This window comes from Oryza sativa, chromosome 2, assembly GCF_034140825.1.
Source record: "Oryza sativa Japonica Group chromosome 2, ASM3414082v1".
Classification (NCBI taxonomy): Eukaryota; Viridiplantae; Streptophyta; class Magnoliopsida; order Poales; family Poaceae; genus Oryza; species Oryza sativa.
In genome coordinates, this window is record NC_089036.1 from 7672797 (window position 1) to 7688324 (window position 15528).

Sequence of the window (15528 nt, forward strand, 5' to 3'; positions counted from 1 at the left end):
ATCATTTGGACAAAATTCCGCTGCTAAAGCAAATTCATTGGTTCTAGCACAAGGCCAAGGCTATGGCATACAGCATGTGATGGAGTTCTGTCAGATGCTATCGCATACCTTCATGTTCAAGAGCCGAGCAAAGAAAACATATGTGCAAGGAATAAAACACCATAGTGATCTGTTAAGACTTTAAGAACAAAAAGGAAAAGAAGCCAGTGCCAGTAGGTTTGGGAATTAGCAATTTATGATTTTGAGTCACATGCAGTAAAGTACCCACATCCTAAGTGACTAAGACACTGGACGAAAATTAACTCAGAGTCTATGTATAGAAACAGTTGTTGACCACGCTACAACATGGGTATGATGCTATTTGTCTGATTTTCCAAATTTAAACTTGTCAGTTTCCTATGCTGCTATGAAGTGATTATTGAATCTCCAAATCCAAAGTTGGTCTTGTTTATAAGGATGTAGAAATAATTCCAGAGGTTTTTGAAGATCCATGGAAGAAATACCATGCGTGCATTCTACTATATGACCCAAAACGGCAGCTACATACTCAAAGACATTGGAAGATCAAAGCAGGGTTTATTCCAAATATCTTTGAAGATCAAAGCAGGGTTTATTCCAAATAGCAGTGCAGTTCACGTCTGCCAGGGATAGCCATAGCATTGCTGGCAGATCCTCCTAGAGCCATCAGCCTCCATGCCAGAGAACTCATGCTGTGATTCTCACAGAGCAATATAGTACATGCTACATAAGAAAAATATTCCATTTGTTATTTACCTTATGTCCACACTCTTCTTTGGCCACAATCTTTTCCTTGTTTTGTTTTCTAACTTACCAGGCATTTATACATAATTACCTATAGCAGAGTCATAGACACAGACAAGATATGCATATATACTTCTAAATCAGCAAGTGCTATTTAGACTTCATTTACCTTTCTAAAAAAATGAACCATATAAAAATAATGCTCACTATTATCATCTGATTAAAAAAGGTCTAGCTTTTTTCCACATATATTATTCCCTTTAGTTCTATTGGTAGTGCAAGTTTGTAAAAATAAATATCAATAACAACACAAAATGATAAGTTTTCAAATCGAGTCAATGTACATGCAACTAACTGGTGGACCACATGAATCATATTCTTTATCATGTGAAAATGTCCATGTATATTATGCTTTGCTATATGGAACATCCTTGTGGATATTCTTCCTCATTTCATGCCCTTTCAAAACTCTGGAGAAACCTGATACACAACTTATTCTTTGGAGAAGTACCAAAAGATGTGCGGATCAAGCAGCTCTTGGGCATCGAAAAGCCGCATAACACTTACGAGATCAAATCGTTAGTGCAACATTGACCGGAACATGCTTACCAACAAAGTCAAAGATTTCAGTTTGCACAACCACTGAACTTCTTTGTCTTAGTGTTCTCTCCTTCCAGAAGGTCTCGCATGGCTTTACAGTTCCTAAAGAAAAGTAGCATAACTGATTAATAAGCAGAACTGTCCATAAAACAACCAAATATAAGTTCATCACTGTAATTATGATCACAAACATCTTAAAATATGCTTCATAAGTATGTCTAGTAGTGTTTCAGTGAAGAATAACACTTTGTAGAAACATGACTCACTTTTCATCTTGGGCTCTTAGCTAATTCATTACTATCAGCATCCCTCTTCTGCCCATGATTGATTCATCAACCAGAACTGTTTTGACACGGCTCAGAGTGCTCCCTTTTCATCCAGTGCTAGTCACGTAGTGCCCCATATGAACCTGGCTCAGTTGGTATGCCAGTTTTAATTGGGATCACTATTAATATACAGAACCATAAAGGTTTTAAGTCATGTACACTTCACCCACCTGCATATGTTTGGAGCTAATTCTACTCTTGAAGGTGTAAGCATACATTTAAAGCAGATGGAGAAGGCAGTGCAAAGATTTTAAATTAACTTGCTGTATTCTGAACTGCTGGGTTACAATTTCCTATTGTACTTGTATGACAAAAATGGCACTTTAATTTGTACTCTGACTCATTTCAAATCTAAGGTTTGTTTTTCCAAACACATCCTAGGTGGCATAAACAAAATATAAAGTGGAAAACGTCCATAAAACGAATAAAACACACACACACACACACACACACACACAGAGAGAGAGAGAGAGAGAGAGAGAGAGAGATTTCTTAGATTTTGAATCATTGCTCATGGCCAAACCACATCAAAGATTGATTGTAAAGTTTGGACCTTCGGTGGTGGGGTGTGTGGGTGTGTGTGTGTGGGTGTGGGTGTGTGTTGGGGCTATGGGGGGATGTGGAAAAAATGAGCCAATTTTTAATACACCTAACAACGGTATGATGTTTTTACTACTGTTGAAAATACAAGTTATATTTATGTTCCATTTCATAACTAACAAGTTCTCTTTCATGTCACTGCTTGATAATATCATAATAACATTGTTTCAGATTTCGGCAGTGATTTGATCTGATCAAAACCATATGGCGAGCTCCTCAGGCTGCATGTACAAAGTATTACTTTATAAAAGTTGTCCTTTGCTGTGAAAGAATCAGATGCAGTAACGGATTCTTCATATACAGCTTCAAGAGCACCCAGGGGGAAGATCCATAAGAATGTCCCAGAACAGAGCATAATATCAGGCTATCAGCAGGATCCACGAAATGGAAAAGAATATGATCCAGACATGGCCCATCGAATTCAAGCTCATGTTCAAGACTGGTTCCCTTTTGTATTAGCAACAGAAACCAGAAGGGTACGGGGGTCAGTCAGTTATAAGATGCAAACGCAAAAGTGACAGTTTATTAGCTGCTCAAGCATTGTCAGCTTAGGTAGCATATTCCAAGGCATATCCAGATTTTACTCAGTGATCTTTGTGCTATATATACCTGAGTTCAACAATTAAAATACAGAGCAAGGAAAATATTGGAAGCAAAGAATGACGAGAGGAGCAGTAATGGGCAGATTGAATAAATTGTCAGGGTGAGAATCACAGTGCAGTTCTCCTCTGGCATGGAGGGCAAGAGGAGCTGAATAGCTAATGGATGATAAACTGCTAGCCTTTCCCTGCCAAAGGAGAGCTGCCCTGCCATTCAGTGACCCTGAATTCAGCATGCGAGCTTCAAGCTGTGTGTTCTGTTTTCAGTAGAATGTTGTGAAGCACACTGCATGAGGTATGTGATCATGACTCTGTTTTTCATATTCTTTGAGCATCATCCATGGGTGAGGCCATAACAACCTCCTGTTTTAATAGTTTATAGTTCATGAAACTAATAGTTAAAGAGTTAAGGCCTTGAGGGTGTACTACAAATGGAAAGATCTAGCAACAACTCTAAGCGACACATTCACATAACATATCCACAGTTAAAGAAGGTATCATGAGTGTCAAATGACAATTAAGAGAAAAATCACTATATTTAATAATAAAAACCCAAAGAAAAGTAACAAAAATACATGGATTTAATAAGATATGAAGTACCTAGATAGGGATGTATCCGAGGATTTGAACTGGGGTTGTCAGACCAAGTTGGTGGCATGCAGCCTTGCAACAGCAACGGCTATATTCATAAAAAAAAACAGAAGATGATGGTAACAAAGGTTGTTCTACTTCTTCACCACAGCATGCCACCTTGAAGAGCATCCTGTCCACCATCGAACCTGCCACTGTTTATAGTTAGAACTCATTTATAGTTCCATAGCTAACCCAGTCGCTAATCCAAATCAAGCACCATAGATATTTGGCATGTTCTAATTAACCTTCCTATCCAAACAGTGGGAGCAATCATTTGAAAATGTGAACCATCCAGTTTCTTGCCAATCCTATTTAAGTTAGACAGAAACCCTCATATACTTACCCTCAATATTAAGAGCTTCACTAATCGGATTCTCCATTACCACAGAAAATTAGAATTTTGGTACCTAAATTTTCCAATTAATGAAATCATTTGAAAATAAAAACTTAATAGTGGTACAGCATTTAGCATGAGGTAGAGCAAGATTTAAGACATGGACCAAGCTGTCACAAGCAACAGCATTGCTCAGAAAAATGCTCTAGAAAATCAACAAAGCTATCATGCATCATGATTTCCTAAAGGATTGCAATTTTATTACTTATAGCAATGCTACTCGAAAATACAAGCTTCGATCTAAATTCTATATGTTAGATTTAAAATAACTCAGTCTTAATATGCTACATTATGCCCGTCCCAGTGACAGTCCTTATTTTTCTTTTAAAAATGTGCTATTATTTAGAAAAATTCTATTATTTAGATCTAACATATTTTAAAATAACTCCGAGCTGTGGCCGTTCAGTGGCTGCAGTGCTTATTTTTCTTTTTTGTTATAACTATATTTGTTCAGCTCTAATCTTGTTTAATTTAGTCTAATAATAGGACCTTCCCCTAGTATCTTAGTCTAATAATAAGGATCCCTCCCTCCCTCCCTCCCCCTCTCTCTCTCTCTCTTGATTTGGAGGTGAATGATTAATGTTTATGCATGATACTAATAATTATTGTTTTTTGCCTGCTCTGCTTTTTCTTCTTTTCTTAGCAAAGGTTCTCCTGCTTGCTAGCTAGGTGGTAATAGTCATGGCCGGGGACAGAGTCAAGGCCAGGGGGAGTATAAATGTGCATCTGTGGTTCCACCTAGTTCTGTGACTACTGCAGCTAAACTCTTCTTTCATGATGCACGTAAGAGGGTCAAAGAACTTGATTTTGGGAACCTGCTCAATATAAAGCTGGAGAAACTGACAAGTAGAGAGCTTGCTGCACGGCTAACAGATCAAGCTGAAATTCAAACAAATCAAGACCAAACTGAACTCAACAACAAGCCTGGAGAGTCGCTATGCATCACGGTAGAAGTAGTGCATCTAATTCTTACCATGCGGCGTGGCTCTGTTCAGGAGCTCACGTCACTGCCTACAAATGAGGCATCAAAAGCATTCATCTCGATATACAGTGTGTTGAAGGTCAGGGATGACAAGTTCTCAAAAGTAAAACCCATTGGGATGCTCCTTTTGATGATTGACACTAAGGTACTTGGTGTTGTCATGTGTTGTAGTTAACATTTGTTTGTTCATGGAATTGGCGCAAAGTATCAAAGGTGTTCAAAAAGAGAAATAGAAAGAGTACACTAAGTAACATACCTAACAACTGGAAAGAAAACATTAATGAGGAAAATATATAATCGATGCAGCAAATACGAAGTAAATGATACACATTGTTGAAAAAATGAGTTTGCAATATTTGACACTGGCACGTAAGGAACACAGCAGAACAGAAAATTATGAAAATAGCTTTCTATTTTCTAATATATAGAGAGAAATGAAGATTTGTGGGACAACCAGGTAAAAGTCTAATTTATAGAGAGATGAAGATTTGTGGGCCAAGCAGGTAAAAGTCTGAAAAATAATGATTTAGATGATTGATACATAATGGCAACTAAGTGGCATAGCTACTATGCAAGACTGCAGTCCACATAACTACTATGGCCATTCCTATATGCATAAATCTCATTACAAAATGATCATGAAAGATCTATTTGATTCCTAACTAAACATATACTTGCACATAAAGTTAGGGCCTTGGGGGAGACAAATAGCATTTGAAAAACTAGTTAACTACAGCGCGTGAAGGCAATGACTACCTGACATCGTGAAATGACACAATAGTACCACAAGGGACAACTAAGCCACCAGAAAAGAGGTAGAAAAAATACCACAAAAAATTTAGTCAAGCAGTTAAAGCCTAAAGATGTTATTTGGCTGTCAATACAAAAGGGGCAAGAACAACAAAAAGCATCTACAAACCCAAAATACATGGAGAGTCATCCAACTTGTTTAGATGTGTCATATAGGTCACTCTACTTTCAAAATGCACATTTGAGCCATCTAACTATCCACGTGAGCACACCTTGTACACCTAGCGTGCCACATAGGATTAAAAAAATTGGCTGGGTATCCGCAGCCGCTGTCTCCTAGGATTGCGCCTCCATCTCTGTTTAAGCTTGTCGTTGCTGCCACCTAGGATTTTGCCTCCATTGCTATTTACATTCATAGCTTGTCGCCGCAGCCGCCGTCACCATGTTTGATGGCAAGCAAGATAAAGGACTGAGAACTAGAAGAACTCATCAAAACAAGCATAAGTGAAATGATTTGGTTTCCCTAATTTCGTGTATCTCCAAGTGCTAGGGTTGTGAGAAAGGAAAAAAAAATACACATGCGGTTTTCTGCACATGTCCGAGAGCATTTTTTTCAATTATAGGTGGCATGCCATGTGTACAAGGTATGCTCATGTGGATAGTTAGATGGGCAAATGACTTGCTTAATTCACATTAGTGACCTATATGTGTATTTTGAAAGTGAAGTGACCTACATGACACACCTAAACAAGTTAGGTGACCCTCCATGCATTTTACTCATATATCTAGTACTACCCACCAAAGAAATACTGTTAGGCATTTGCATAAGTTATTTTTCATGACAGAAGTGTAAGAACTAGAATCCCTGGTTTATTTTCCACCGTAAATGACAAAAGAAATGCCGACATAAATACATTGTCGGTGGAGTCTAGGAGCAATATGCCGAATAACAGGTACAGCAAAGGAAATACGGAACCGACCGGCATCCAACATTCTATAGGATTCAAATGGTCAATATATCCATCAGTAAATTCAGTGTATCAAATGATTTCAGAACAACCTTTGTCAACTAGGTATTTGTTTTATGCATCTGAAAAAAAAACAGTATTAGAGAATGGATAAATCATACCCCGATGATTGTCACTGAGAGCCTTCAACTTCATGTCCAAAGCTCCCATCATCACAAACCAAAGGAAGCCAGGCCATACATATACGGTCTCCTGAAATCTCTCCTGAAACAGTCTCTCAAGCTTCATGTTCTCCAGGCAAAGTGAGAAGAATTAAGTAGGGGGCATGGCCATCAGGGGAGACCTCCACTGTTGCCAAGTACACATAACCAGCCCTAACTCACACAACTCTCATGCCCTTGTAACTGAGATATGGGTGTCAAAGAGAATATCTTCTGTGATGCCCATCTCGCAATTCCGTTCCTGACGACTCTAGGGATCCAGATGAGGATGAGGAAGTCTATTGCATACACAATGCAAAGCCCTCAATCCTTAGTCTCCCCAGCCATAAAACTGCAACCCCTGTGTCATTAATTCCCATGGTAATTCCACCCTGGAGAATTCCATGGCCACGGTGTTCAGCGTCATTCACCATCGTAAGGCCAGTAAATCGAGCCATCCACTAGCACGCCAGCATTGCCTCATGTTGCTGTCTCCAGCAAACTCAACCCATGGATGGCGATATGGATGATCCAATTCCAATCCCATGGGTCTCGGAGGACGAAAAGACCGCAAGCACAAAGCCTGAATTCATCCCTGTAAACCGGAACAGCGCGGAAGCTCCATGCTCTTCCTGTTCCAGCTCGATGCCACCGAGCAACAGCGGGGATGAAGTACACGTCCCAGATCAAAGGGGTTTAGGATGGCGAGCCTCCTGTGGGTTCAGCAGGAGGAGGTCGCCACGCCACGGCATGCCAACCGTGGGAGGCGTAGTCCTCCAGCTCGTGGCTCCACGGAGGGCGACGGCGGCGGCGGCCGAAGTCCGGGGTGCCGGGGAGGATGGTGAGGCCGCCGTGGTCGGTGAAGAGCCCGAGGGGGCAGGGTCCGGGTGGGTGGAGCAGGCGGCGGAACCCCGGCGAAAAGCCGGGCGGCGCGGGAGCCCACGAGCTGCAGGCGAGGACCGCGCGGACGAGAGGGCATGGAGGGACGGGAGGGCGAGGAGGATGTCGTCGTTGAGGGAGGCTTACGGTGGTGCTGGTGCTGGTGCTGGGGTTCGGTTCGGCTCCACGGAGGCGGCGCCGCCCATTGCTCGAATCGGAATGGATTGCGGGGGTGTGAGCGCCTGAACGAGTGGATGGACGGTTGTTGGGTTGTGTACAACGGTATCCATTCTCTGTATTAGAAAAAAAAGAAGAAGAAGGTCAATCCTAGTCAAGGTTTGTAAGGAATGTGTTTTTATGGAAACTCCGTTCGTAGGACTACCTTGCATGACGCCGTTAATTTTTGTGTTTGACGTTTGACCATTCGTCTTATGTAAAAAATTTATATAATTATCATTTATTTTAATGTGACTTGATTCATTAAATGTTCTTTAAGCATGGCATAAATATTTTTATATTTACACAAAAATTTTGAATAAAACAAATGGTCAAACGTTAGTCGAAAAGTCAACGGTGTCATACATTAAAATACGGATGGAGTATTGTCGACATTTGATGTCGCGATTCCGGTATTTGCATAGTATGGGGATCGTTGGTACTAAGATATACGCGAGACTGAGGTAAAAGAGATGGAGACGATGATTTTTATACAGGTTCGGGCCCCTGAATTATCAGGTAATAACCCTACATCCTATTGGCCGAAGCCGGTCATTGATCTTATTCATCATAATCACACCAGTACAATATTTGGGGTAGCCTATCTAACTGTTGTCAACGTGGCGGTCTAAAGATCTGACTCGTAGTCGACAACAGGGTAGCCTTCCTCCTCAAATCTGCATCCGGCGAGATCAGAGATAGCGCTAGATTCCTCTCTTTGGTTCCCGTAGGTACCATATCGGGTTTTCCTAGGCTTATGTCTGATGTCGATATCTAGCAGCTTGTCTTGGCCTATGTAGGCTTGTATTGGCTTGTGGCTTTGTGGCGTCTATGTTGTCCGTGTCTGTTGGTTGTGTCTCCTCTTCTCCTAGGGGGCCTTGTATTTATACCCATAGGTGTCCCCTTGTCCAAGTAGAACTAGGGAAACCAGTATGGATACAATCCGAGTAGTCCTTGTCGTTTCCATGTAGAACTCTAGTCATTCTTCCTTATGCGGAACTCCTCCTATATCCGAAGGTTGTTTCCGTATAAGACATGGTATGTGGTGGGTCCTGCCGAGATTTAGTCGACTACTATTAGGTATGTGGTATCCATAACACTGACAGTAGCCCCTGACTTCAATGCAAATGAACAAATTCATATTCTCAACCGCAGACCCTGGAGTAACTGTTATCGAGTTCACGTGACCGTTCTCGGTGAGTTCAGAGATAACGTTAGACTTCCCTTATCAGCCTCGTGCGGGCACCTATAGGGTTTGTCTGAGTCAATCTCCGGCGTCAACCAAGAAAATACAGAGCATACGACTAAGTCTCCCGTCTTGCTATAATCGAGAATTTGGATGGAAGTCAAGAAATTTTATCTCGGCGGGTACACCATGTACACCATTTCTTCATTCCGTATTCCTTGTCGAGATCCACCAACCGTTCTCGAGTGGTCGAGAAGGCACAGAGCTTGCGACGAAGCCTTGTCAACATCTGTTGTACTCGCCTTAGTCGATCTTAGTGTAGAACCATAGAGACATGGAGTTTTCAACAATGTCGAATAGAATTTCCTTAAATCAATACTCAGAAAAGGATATTAGATAGAAATAGCCCCCGAGCAAACGCTCAAAGGGTGACATGTTATAATGTGCATGGAAAACTGAAAATGAATTAAATTTACAGACCAATGTTTTGTGTATGAGCGTCTTCTCTTTTACCGACTTCGATCAGTCAGTTTGTTGAGTCATACACTCTCCCTAACCCCCAGCCTTTTCATCGGAGAATCGTTCTCGGAGGATAAGTCTCTTGGACCCTTGACCTGCCTTGGTTGAAAAAGCGCTGACCCTAGCCCCCAGTCGTGAAGTTGGAAAACTCAATTTCCGATTACACGGCTTGGTTAATACGCACGGCGAGAACTCTTACATGACCAGATCTTACATGGCCGTTTGTCTCTATAGGATCCGACAAGGCCTTATCCGCTCTGGGCGTCCCTAGCCAAAGTTCCCTTAGGTTTCTCAGAGGCCTTGTCAGGACGGCGTAAAGGGACATGAGGATAGGTTTCAACTCTAGGTGTCGTCGTGGTAAGGGATCTCTGGGTAAAACACTTGGCGATATTGTGTACCTGATATCAACTTTGTTGGAGTAGAGGTAGTGGGAGAATCGTTATACCTCTGGTCGAGGACCAGGTAGTAGTCGTAACTCGACCACTTGAAGTAGAAATAGTGGGAGAATCGCTACACCGCTGGTCGAGGACCAGGTAGTAGTCATAACTTGACCACTTGAAGTAGAAATAGTGGGAGAATCGCTACACTGCTGGTTGAGGACCAGGTAGTAGTCGTAACTCGACCACTAGAAGTAAATGTACGAGAGATCGCTACGATTGACTGGTTGAGAACCAGTGAGTAGGTGTCTCTCGACCATTTGGAGTTGTGATACGAGGACCGCTACGTTGCCGGTTGAAGACCAGTCGTAGATGTTCCTCAACCATCTGAAGTCATCTGAATTCGTGGTGCGAGGACCGCTACGCTATTACCGTAGTTGTACCTCGACCATCTAAAGTTAAAGCGCGAGAGATTGCTACAATTTACTGGTTCAAAAAGCAGCGAGTAGAATTATCTCTCGAACGCCAACGGAGGTTGTAGTGCGAGAGATTGCTACGGTTTACTGGTTCGAGAACCAGCGAGCGAGTAGAATTATCTCTCGAACACCAATGGTAGTTGCGGTGTGAGAGATTGCTACGGTTTACTGGTTCGAGAACCAGCGAGCGAGTAGAATTATCTCTCGAACACCAATGGAAGTTGCGGTGCGAGAGATTGCTACTGTTTACTGGTTCGAGAACCAGTGAGCGAGTAAAATTATCTCTCGAACACCAATGGGAGTTGCGGTGCGAGAGATTGCTACGGTTTACTGGTTCGAGAACCAGCGAGCGAGTAGAATTATCTCTCGAACACCAATGGAGGCGCTAGAGTTGGTTTATTACATGTGCATCTCATGTGGGCAGCATGACTCACATACCCAACTCGTAGCATATCCGGATGTCCGCCTGCGATCATTTCGGGTGATCAAGCCGACATCGTTTGCGAGCAATTATCCGTTAACAACCCTTTTCTCAAATAGCCTAGCCAAAGCCGGCGCTATGAGATAGGTCGTCGGTCTTCGTTGGTAGGTTGGGTGCGACAGCTCTGCATTTGCCGAGAACGTTCTCGATAATGTATGTGCTTGACCACAACCTACTCGAGTGCTCACTTATTCCTGAAAAATATTTTCTAGAAGGCAAGATATATAGCAGAGAATATCGAGTATATACTCAAAAAACTGCATGGATCTTCTAGTATTATCAGAATATAACGAGCAGATGTAAACATCATGCATTATGTAAACCATAAAGAAGCATGATTTATACAGAAGAAAATAGAGCGAGCCCCCAGCGTTAGACTGTAGTCAGCCTAACACCGGAAACACTCGCATAATAGATATTGTATAAAAGACATGCTCTAGGTAAACATAATAAATTATAGATCTGACAATACTGTATGATCTGAATAGGTATGATAAATTACATATAAAATATTGCGTACCTTTGTAGATACATGCCGGATGTATCTATGAAATTAGTAGATTAATTTAAAAAACCAATCTACCAATTAACTTGTCGCGTACTCGTTCGACATCATATGATCTGACGTCTTTTGGTACGCCGCTTATCTTGAGGCCTGGTCGATCTCGAGAGATCAAGTTGTTGATGATGATGGTTCCGATCTCGTCGGGAGACATACTCCGGTCGGGTTGGATCTCCCCACAGCGAAGTCGTCGAGTAGCTTGTTGTCGGAGAATCTATCTCTTGAACCCATCTCGTCGAAATCCTGAAGCACCAAAATCACCCTACCTGGCGCGCCACTATCGACGTTTGATGTCGCGATTCTGGTATTTGCATAGTATGAGGATTGTTGGTACTAAGATATACGTGAGACTGAGGTAAAAGAGATAGAGACGAGGATTTTTATACAGGTTCGGGCCCCTGAATTATCAGGTAATAACCCTACATCCTGTTGGCCGAAGCCGGTCGTTGATCTTATTCATCATAATCACACCAGTACAATATTTGGGGTAGCCTATCTAACTGTTGTCGACGTGGCGGCCTGAAGATCTGACTCGTAGTCGACAACAGGGTAGCCTTCCTCCTCAAATCCGCATCCAGCGAGATCAGAGATAGCGCTAGATTCCTCTCTTTGGTTCCCGTAGGTACCATATCGGGTTTTCCTAGGCTTATCTCTGATGTCGATATCTAGCAGCTTGTCTTGGCCTATGTAGGCTTGTATTGGCTTGTGGCTTTGTGGCGTCTATGTTGTCCGTGTCTGTTGGTTGTGTCCCCTCTTCTTCTAGGGGGCCTTGTATTTATACCTATAGATGTCCCTTTGTCCAAGTAGAACTAGGGAAACCAGTATGGATACAATCCGAGTAGTCCTTGTCATTTCCATGTAGAACTCTAGTCATTCTTCCTTATGCGGAACTCCTCCTATATCCGAAGGTTGTTTCCGTATAAGACATGGTATGTGGTGGGTCCTGCCGAGATTTAGTCGACTACTATTAGGTATGTGGTATTCATAACCCTGACAAGTATAATATAAGAGATTTTGATTTTTTTTACTTGCACTATTTGATCATTCGTCTTATTCAAAAATTTTTGGAATTATTATTTATTTTATTTGTGACTTACTCCCTCCGTCCCATAATATAAGGGATTTTAAGTTTTTGCTTGTAACGTTTGATCACTCGTCTTATTCAAATTTTTTTAAAATTATTATTTATTTTATTTGTGACTTACTTTATTACAACTTTTTGTTTTTTTACATTTGCAAAAAAATTCTGAATAAGACGAGTGTTCAAACGTTGCAAGCAAAAACTCAAAATCCCTTATATTGTGGGACGGAGGGAGTACTTTATTATCCAAAGTACTTTAAGCACAACTTTTCGTTTTTTATATTTGCATAAATTTTTTTAATAAGATGAGTAGTCAAACAGTACAAGTAAAAAGTCAAAATCCCTTATATTATAGGACGGAGAGAGTACAATAAATACAGTTATAAAGACATACTATATACATTGTAGAGATATTTTTTATGATATTAATTGCTAACGTAGTTCTTAGCTATATGGGTTGCCCATCTCTATATCTTCTATTATAAAATTTGAAAATGTTTTCACCAAAATTTTGATATATCATCCGTGTTTGAATTGGTTTTAATTTGATGTTTCTGTTAAATTCTTTCTTTTTTTTTTTCTTACGCCAGAGTGTCCCTCTAATCCGAGAAGCGCGATAATTAATTGGGCCCACACCTTTTCACATGTCCCTTGCGCGCTGCCTCAATTGGGCCCACAACGCCCTCACTCGCGCGATTTTCCGCATGCCTGATTAGGCCCACGACGCCCTCGCACGCGCGGTTTGCCCTTGCCACATGTCCAATCGCGTCTCCCTTGTCCACGATTTAAAAATTAAAAATTGAAGACGACAAATCGAGCTTATGCTTATTCCTAAAGGCAAATTTTAAATTTTAGAACTTAATTTTAAATTCAACTTTTTGGTTTTTTTTATCGTACCTTATTTTATATCATTTGCTTTTGAGTCGCTTAGAACATGTTTAGTCGTCAACACATATATATAAAAGATTTGCATATAAATAGTCTTTTATTTGGTAATAAGTGTCTCGGATAAGCACATGAATAAACAAAACAATACGCGATGATTATTTATCCACTGACACATATGTACAATTTAAATTGGCTCCTCCCGTTGCAAAGCACATGCATCTTTTCTAGTAAGAAAATAAAATATAATGACTTTTGAGTTAATTGTGTACAAATGAATATATAAAATATAAAACGGTTGGTGTGCTAGGGATCCGTTGAAGTAGCCGTTGTCTACTGGGTGCTGGCTCTCCATGCGGCCTGTTATTAGCTCTTGATTTTATCAGGAACTGGATTTATCCAACAAAAAAATCATAGACCTTCTAAATCAAGACTCTCCAAACCATGTATAAATGCCTAGCCACAATCTCCTCCCCAACCATTCCCCAATAAATTTTCCCAATCTCAGTTTACCCAACTTCAACCCACATTTTTTACACAATTTCTATCCATTTGGTTCCCCAGTCAACTATACACCATATGGTCATTCTCCTTCAAGCTTTCAAGCTACTCCATATCAATGAAATTGGGCACAATCTAATCTAGCCAGCTTACAAGGTTTTCATTTGCAAGAAAATATGGTGCACTCACCAAATCAGGCCACATTTTGTTTAGACCACTCTCTTTGTTGGGGGTTATATGGCCCAGTTCTTTTTCTCAACTTCAAACTTCAACTTTCTCATTTTTCGTTAACATGTTCTAAAACTGTTAAATGATATGTTTTTGGCAAAAATAGTTTATGTAGAAGTTGTTTACAAAATCAAATAAATCCAATTTTATTTTTAGATAGTTAATAGTTAATTAATCATGTGCTAATAAGTTTTCTTGTTTCGCATGCTCTAAAAGTATGAGAGAAAGAACAGAGCGTAAGTTAGTTTATGAGTCTAAAATATCTAAACCTAAACAAATAGTAGTAAGTAGCTTTTCCATTTGACTTTTTTAAATCCATAAGCCACTCTTGTTGTATTAAGTAAAAGTTATGTTTAACTTTTTTAAATCCATAAGTTATCCTTACCGTATTAAGCCAAAAGTTAGTTAGGTTTGAGATTTTTTTTTTGCTTATTTAAGGTAAAGGTATAGCTTTACACTTAAATTTAGAGCTTAAAATTCACCGACTTATAAATTATATTAGCTAAAAAGCTATCTTTAAATTCTAAACTAAGCTTTGAAAAGGCCAAAGCTTCAATTTTTCTCCTGAGGTGGAGGAGACGAGAAAGAGGAGGCACTCATGCAGTGCAGCGAGGCAATCCATACACACTCTAAGATAAAGGAGATAGAAAAAAAATGGTAAATCAAACAAAATAATATTATTAGTGTTAGTACATCATATATTGTACATGTTATTTTTTTTGATAAGTAGCATATGGATAAGATTAATGATGGCAATCATCATAAAACTAAAATTCGCTCTAAGAGAAAGCTGACCTGGTCTATATAGATAGCTAGAAGTGCTTATATATTTCATAATAGAGAGAGTATCATTGTATTTAAATTGCACTAGTTCTAAGAAATTGGCACATCAGTATGTTTGATATAATAGTTTTAAGAGTAAAGTGCATGGTCGGTCCCAAAACTTGTGCAGTTGTGTTATTTAGATTTCTAAACTCTCAAAATACAATTTTTTTATAACTTGTCAAATTGTGTCATTTTGGTCCTAAATTGCCACAGCTCATCCAAGCTAGATCCTATGCGACGTTGATGTGGCATATCACATAGGCGTTGACATAGCATATCACCTGTCAATTTGTTGTACCGTCTGTGTAATTTACTCTAAAAAGAAAAAAGGAGGACTTTTTTAGTGGGCTTCAATGGGTCGGTCCGTGTAAAATTGGTGAATATGCCACATCAGCGTCTATGTGGCATGCCACGTCAGCACTATATAGGATCTCAGAGGGACCGTGGTAATTGGAGATCAGAAAATACACTTTGACAAGTTTTAGAACCTGAATATAT

General features: G+C 40.3%; 1 long non-coding RNA gene across 1 annotated transcript; it reads right to left on the reverse strand.

Moving 5' to 3' along the window:
- Nucleotides 1-977: 977 nt before the first annotated feature.
- On the reverse strand, nucleotides 978-7937 carry LOC9266753 (uncharacterized). Its single transcript, XR_010739345.1, has 4 exons — nucleotides 6776-7937; nucleotides 3488-3666; nucleotides 1629-1771; nucleotides 978-1464 (listed from the first exon to the last, which is right to left on the reverse strand). It is a non-coding gene; the product is annotated as an uncharacterized lncRNA (long non-coding RNA).
- Between the last annotated feature and the right edge of the window lie 7591 nt (nucleotides 7938-15528).